Source organism: Arachis ipaensis, chromosome B08 (assembly GCF_000816755.2).
Source record: "Arachis ipaensis cultivar K30076 chromosome B08, Araip1.1, whole genome shotgun sequence".
NCBI classification, from domain to species: Eukaryota; Viridiplantae; Streptophyta; class Magnoliopsida; order Fabales; family Fabaceae; genus Arachis; species Arachis ipaensis.
In genome coordinates, this window is record NC_029792.2 from 106225864 (window position 1) to 106232450 (window position 6587).

The following is a 6587-nucleotide window of genomic DNA, read 5'->3' on the forward strand; positions in this document are numbered from 1 at the left end:
TTCCAAGTCAGCTTAAGAATTCTGGCGTCAAAACGCCAAAACTGGCACAAAAGCTGGAGTTAAACGCCCAAACTAGCACAAAAGCTGGCGTTTAACTCCAAGAAAAGTCTCTACACATGGAAGCTTCAATGCTCAGCCCAAGCACACACTAAGTGGGCCCGGAAGAAGATTTCTGCATTAATTACTTATTTCTATAAACCCTAGGCTACTAGTTCTCTATAAATAGGACCTTTTACTATTGTATTTTCATCTTTGATAAGTCTTATGCTATCTTAGACGCTTTTGGAGGCTGGCCTTGCGGCCATGCCTAGACCTTGTTCTTATGTATTTTCAACGGTGGAGTTTCTACACACCATAGATTAAGGTGTGGAGCTCTGCTGTTCTTCATGAATTAATGCAAAGTACTATTGTTTTTCTATTCAACTCAAGTCTATTTCTTCTCCAAGATATTCATTCGCACCCAAGAACATGATGAATGTGATGATTATGTGACACTCATCACCATTCTCACCTATGAACGCGTGCCTGACAACCACTTCCATTCTACATGCAAACAAGCTTGAATGTGTATCTCTTGGGTTTCTAATCTAAGATTAGAACCTTCGTGGTATAGGCTAGAATTATTGGCGGCCATTCCTGAGATCCGGAACGTCTAAACCTTGTCTGTGGTATTCTGAGTAGGATCTGGGAAGGGATGACTGTAACGATCTTCAAACTCGCGAGTGTTGGGCGTGTGACAGACGCAAAAGGATCAATGGATCCTATTCCAACATGATCGAGAACCGACAGATGATTAGCCGTGCGGTGAGAGCGCGCGTAGAACATTTTCACTGAGAGGATGGGAAGTAGCCATTGACAACGGTGATGCCCAACATAAAGCTTGCCATGGAAAGGAGTATGAATGATTGGAAGAAGGCAATAGGAAAGCAGAGGTTCAGGAGGAACAAAGCATCTTCATACGCTTATCTGAAATTCCTACCAATGAATTACATAAGTATCTCTATCTCTATCTTTATTTTATGTTTTATTTATCTTTAATTATCAATCCTCCATAACCATTTGAATCTGCCTGACTGAGATTTACAAGATGACCATAGCTTGCTTCAAGCCGACAGTCTCCGTGGGATCGACCCTTACTCATGTAAGGTATTACTTGGACGACCCAGTGCACTTGCTGGTTAGTTGTGCGGAATTGTGACAATGTGTGATTCACGTTTGAGAGCTCCAAGTCTTTGGCACCATTGTTGATGATCACAATTTTGTGCACCAAGTTTTTGGCGTCGTTGCCGGGGATTGTTCGAGTTTGGACAACTGACGGTTCATCTTGTTGCTTAGATTAGGTACTTTTCTTTTTATTTTTCAGAATTTTTAAGAATGAATTCTAGAGTTTCAAGGTGATATTCTTATCATCACAAAAGCTGATTGATTCTCATCAATTTAGCTGTTGAATGTAATGTTCTGCTGAAGCTTGGCTAACCGTGTCTAATATTTTTAGACTGAAGCTTTAGACTAACATTGCATGATTCCTGGAATTCTTATTAAAAGTTTTGAATCTCTTTATTCTCTTTTCCATATGATTTTCAAAAAATCGCAAAAAATTTTATAAAACCATAAAAATCAAAAATATTTTATGTTTCTTGTTTGAGTCTAGTATCAATTTTTAAGTATGGTGTCAATTGCATGACTTTCTTCTTCTTGCATTTTTCGAATATATGCATATTGTTCTTCATTGATCTTCAAGTTGTTCTTAATGATTTCATTGCTCTGATCTTTAAATTCTCTTGTTTTGTGTGTTTTATTGTTTCTCATATGCATTCTCAATTTGTTAGTGTCTCTTATATGAAAATTTTTAAGTTGGTGTCCTGCATGCATTGTTTGTTTGATTTGAGTTTCCTAAGATTAGTTGTATTTTTATTGTTTCTCATCATTGAAAAATTCAAAAAAAATTTCAAAACTATGTCTTTTCAAGTCAATAATACAGAGAATTGAAGATTCAGAACATTCAGCAGAGGAATCAAACAGAAAAAGCTAGGCGTTCAAAACGCCCAATGAAGAAGGAAAACTGGCGTTTAAACGCCAGCCAGGGTACCTGGCTGGGCGTTTAACGCCCAAAAAGGTAGGATTTTGGGCGTTAAACGCCAGAATGGATGCCATTCTGGGCGTTTAACGCTAGAAGGACACTAGAGGGAAGATTTTGTTTTTAATTAAAATCTTTTTCAAATTTTCATAATTTTTCAAAATCAAATCTTTTTCAAATCATATCTTTTCAATCATATCTCTTCAAAATCAATTTCTTTCCATTTTTTTATTATTTTCAAAAATCTTTGCTACTATTAATGATTTACTTCAAAATTTTCAAGTTGTTACTTGCCTATTAAGAAAGGATCAAATTTTAAATTTTAAGAATCATATCTTTTAATTTCTTGATAGTCAAGTAATCAACTTTAATTTTAAAACTTTCTCTTTTTAATTTGATTTTCAACCATATCTTCTCAATCATATCTTTTCAATCACATCTTTTTCAAAATTAACTCTCAATCATATCTTTTTGATTTCTAATTTCAAAATTTTTTTCAAAAATTACTTAATTTCTTTCCCAATCTTAATTTTCGAAAATCTCAATCAAATTTTCAAATTTCTTTTTTATTATTTCAAAATCTTTTTAATTTATTTTCGAAAATTCTTCCCCCTTCTCACATCTTTCTATTTAAGGGACTAACACTCCTCCTTAAGGTGCAATTTGAACTCTATCCCTCTTGATAAGTTCGAATTCTCTTCTATCTACCTCCTCCTTCTATTCTTCATTTCCTCTGACACCTCAAGGAATCTCTATACTGTGACATAGAGGATTTCCTACTTTCTTGTTCTCTTCTCTTTCATATGAGCAGGAGCAAAGATAAAGGCATACTTGTTCAAGCTGATCCTGAACCTGAAAGGACCTTGAAGAGAAAGCTAAGAGAAGCTAAAGCACAATTCTCTCTAGAGGGCCTAACAGAGCTCTTCAAAGAAGAAGAAATAATAGCAGCTGAAAACAACAATGCCAACAATGCAAGGAAGGTGCTTGGTGACTTTACAGCACCTACTCCCGACTTCTATGGGAGAAGCATCTCAATCCCTGCCATTGGAGTAAACAACTTTGAGCTTAAGCCTCAATTAGTTTCTCTAATGCAACAGAATTGCAAGTTTCATGGACTTCCATTGGAAGATTCTCATCAGTTCTTAGTTGAATTCTTGTAAATCTGTGATACTATCAAGACCAATGGGGTTGACCCTGAAGTTTACAGACTTATGCTCTTCCCTTTTGCTGTAAGAGACAGAGCTAGGACATGGTTGGACTCACAACCTAAGGAAAGCCTGAACTCTTGGGAAAAGCTAGTTAATGCCTTCTTGGCAAAGTTCTTTCCACCTCAAAAATTGAGCAAGCTTAGAGTGAAAGTCTAAACCTTCAGACAGAAGGAAGGTGAATCCCTCTATGAAGCTTGGGAAAGATACAAGCAATTGTTCAGAAGGTGTCCTTCCGACATGCTTTCAGAATGGAGTATCATAGGTATATTCTATGGTGGTCTGTCTGAACTATCCAAGATGTCCCTGGATAGCTCTGCTGGAGGATCTCTTCATCTGAAGAAGATGCCTGCAAAAGCTCAGGAACTCATTGAAATGGTTGTAAATAACCAATTCATGTACACTTCTGAAAGGAATCCTGTGAATAGTGGGACAACTCAAAAGAAATGAGTTCTTGAGATTGATACTCTGAATGCCATATTGGCTCAGAATAAGATATTGACTCAACAAGTCAATATGATTTCTCAGAGTCTGTCTGGAATGCAAGCAGCAACATGCAGTACTAAGGAAGCTTCCTCTGAAGAAGAAGCTTATGATCCTAAGAACCCAGCAATGGAAGAGGTGAATTACATAGGAGAATCCTATGAAAACACCTATAATCCTTCATGGAGAAATCATCCAAATCTCTCATGGAAGGATCAACAGAGACTTCAACAAGGTTTCAACAACAATAATGGTGGAAGAAACAGGTTTAGCAATAGCAAGCCTTTTCCATCATCTTCTCAGCAACAGACAGAGAATTCTAGGCAGAGCCACTCTGACTTAGCAACCATTGGCTCTGATCTAATCAAAACCACTCAAAGCTCTCTCTGTAATGGAGAAGCTAGGGATCATTGAGGTACAAGCTGCAAGAATCTCACTGGAGATGACAGACAATTCAAAGAAACAGGCTTATGGACTTGTAGAGGATGTCTTGATAAAGGTTGAAGGCCACTACATCCCTACTGACTTTATAATCCTAGAGACTGGGAAGTGTATGGATTAATCCATCATCCTTGGCAGACCCTTTCTAGCCACAGCAAAAGCTGTGATTGATGTTGATAGAGGAGAATTGATCATACAAGTGAATGAAGACTCCCTTGTGTTTAAAGCTCAAGGATATCCCTCTGTAACCATGGAGAGGAAGCATGAAGAGCTTCTCTCAATACAGAGTCAAACAGAGCCCCCACAATCAAACTCTAAGTTTGGTGTTGGGAGGCCACAACCAAACTTTAAGTTTGGTGTTGAACCCCCACATTCAAACTCTAAGTTTGGTGTTGGGAGGTTCCAACATTGCTCTGAACTTTTGTGAGGCTCCATGAGAGCCCACTGTCAAGCTATTGACACTAAAGAAGCTCCTGTTGGGAGGCAACCCAATTTTTACTTATCTATGTTAAATTTCTATTTTCTTTTGTTATTTTATGTTTTCTATAGGTTGATGATCATGTGAAGTCACAAAAACAATTGAAAAAGCAAAAACAGAATGAAAAACAGAATTAAAAACAGAACATCCTGGAGGAGAAACTTACTGGCGTTTAAACGCCAGTAAGGGTAGCAAAATGGGCATTAAACGCCCAGTCTGGCACCATTCTGGGCGTTTAACACCAGAAATGGGCACCAGACTGGCGTTTAACGCCAGGAATGGGCAAGAAGCTGGCGTTAAACGCCAGAAATGGGCAGCAGCCTGGCGTTTAACGCCAAGATTGGCAGAAAGGGGCATTTTTGCACGCCACTTGGTGCAGGGATGAGATATCCTTGACACCTCAGGATCTGTGAACCCCACAGGATCCCCACCTACCCCACCTTTCTCTCTCTTCTTCACCCATTCACCAATCACCTCAATACCTCTTCCCCAAAAACTCCTTACCTATCAAATCCCACCATTCTCTTCACCACTCACATCCATCCTTCATAAAACCCCACCTACCTCACCATTCAAATTCAAACCACTTTCCCACCCAAACCCACCCATAATGGCCAAACCATACCCCCCTCTCCACTCCTATATAAACCCATCTTCACTCCTTCATTTTTACACAACATACACACTACTTCTCCCCCTTGGCCGAAACACTAAGCCCCCTCCATCTCCTCTATTTCTTCTTCTTCTAATCTCTTCTTTATTCTTTTGCTCAAGGATGAGCAAACCTTCTAAGTTTGGTGTGGTAAAAGCGTTACTTTTTGTTTTTTCATAACCATTTATGGCACCTAAAGCCGGAGAAACCTCTAGAAAGAGAAAAGGGAAGGCAAAAGCTTCCACCTCTGAGTCATGGGAGATGGAGAGATTCATCTCAAGGGTGCACCAAGACCACTTCTATGAAGTTGGCCAAGAAGAAGGTGATCCCCGAGGTCCCTTTCAAACTCAAAAAGGGTGAATATCCGGAGATCCGACATGAGATTCGAAGAAGAGGTTGGAAAGTTCTCACCAACCCCATTCAACAAGTCGGAATCTTAATGGTTCAAGAGTTCTATGCCAATGCATGGATCACCAAGAGCCATGATCAAAGTGTGAACCTGGACCCAAAGAATTGGCTTACAATGGTTTGGGGGAAATGCTTAGATTTTAGTCCGGAGAATGTAAGGTTGGCATTCAACTTGCCCATGATGCAAGGAGATGCACACCCCTACACTAGAAGGGTCAACTTTGATCAATGGTTGGACCAAGTCCTCATAGACATCTGTGAAGAGAGCGCTCAATGGAAGAGAGATTCAAGAGGGAAGCCGGTTCAACTAAGAAGGCATGACCTCAAGCCCGTGGCTAGGGGATGGTTGGAGTTCATCCAACGCTCAATCATTCCCACTAGCAACCGGTCTGAAGTTACTATAGACCGGGCTATCATGATCCATAGCATCATGATTAGGGAGGAAGTAGAAGTTCATGAAGTTATATCCCAAGAACTCTACAAGGTGGCGGACAAGTCCTCTACTTTGGCAAGGTTAGCCTTCCCTCATCTCATTTGTCACCTCTGCAATTCAGCTGGAATTGACATAGAGGAAGACATCCTCATTGATGAGGATAAGCCCATTACTAAGAAAAGGATGGAGCAAACAAGAGATCCCACTCATGGACATGAGGAAATTCCTCACCATGAAATCCCTGAGATGCCTCAAGGGATGTATTTTCCTCCACAAAACTATTGGGAGCAAATCAACTCCTCCTTAGGAGAATTAAGTTCCAACATGGGACAACTAAGGGTGGAGCACCAAAGGCAAGGAAGAGACATTGTGGAGCTCAAGCACTCCATAAGATCTTCAAGAGGAAGAAC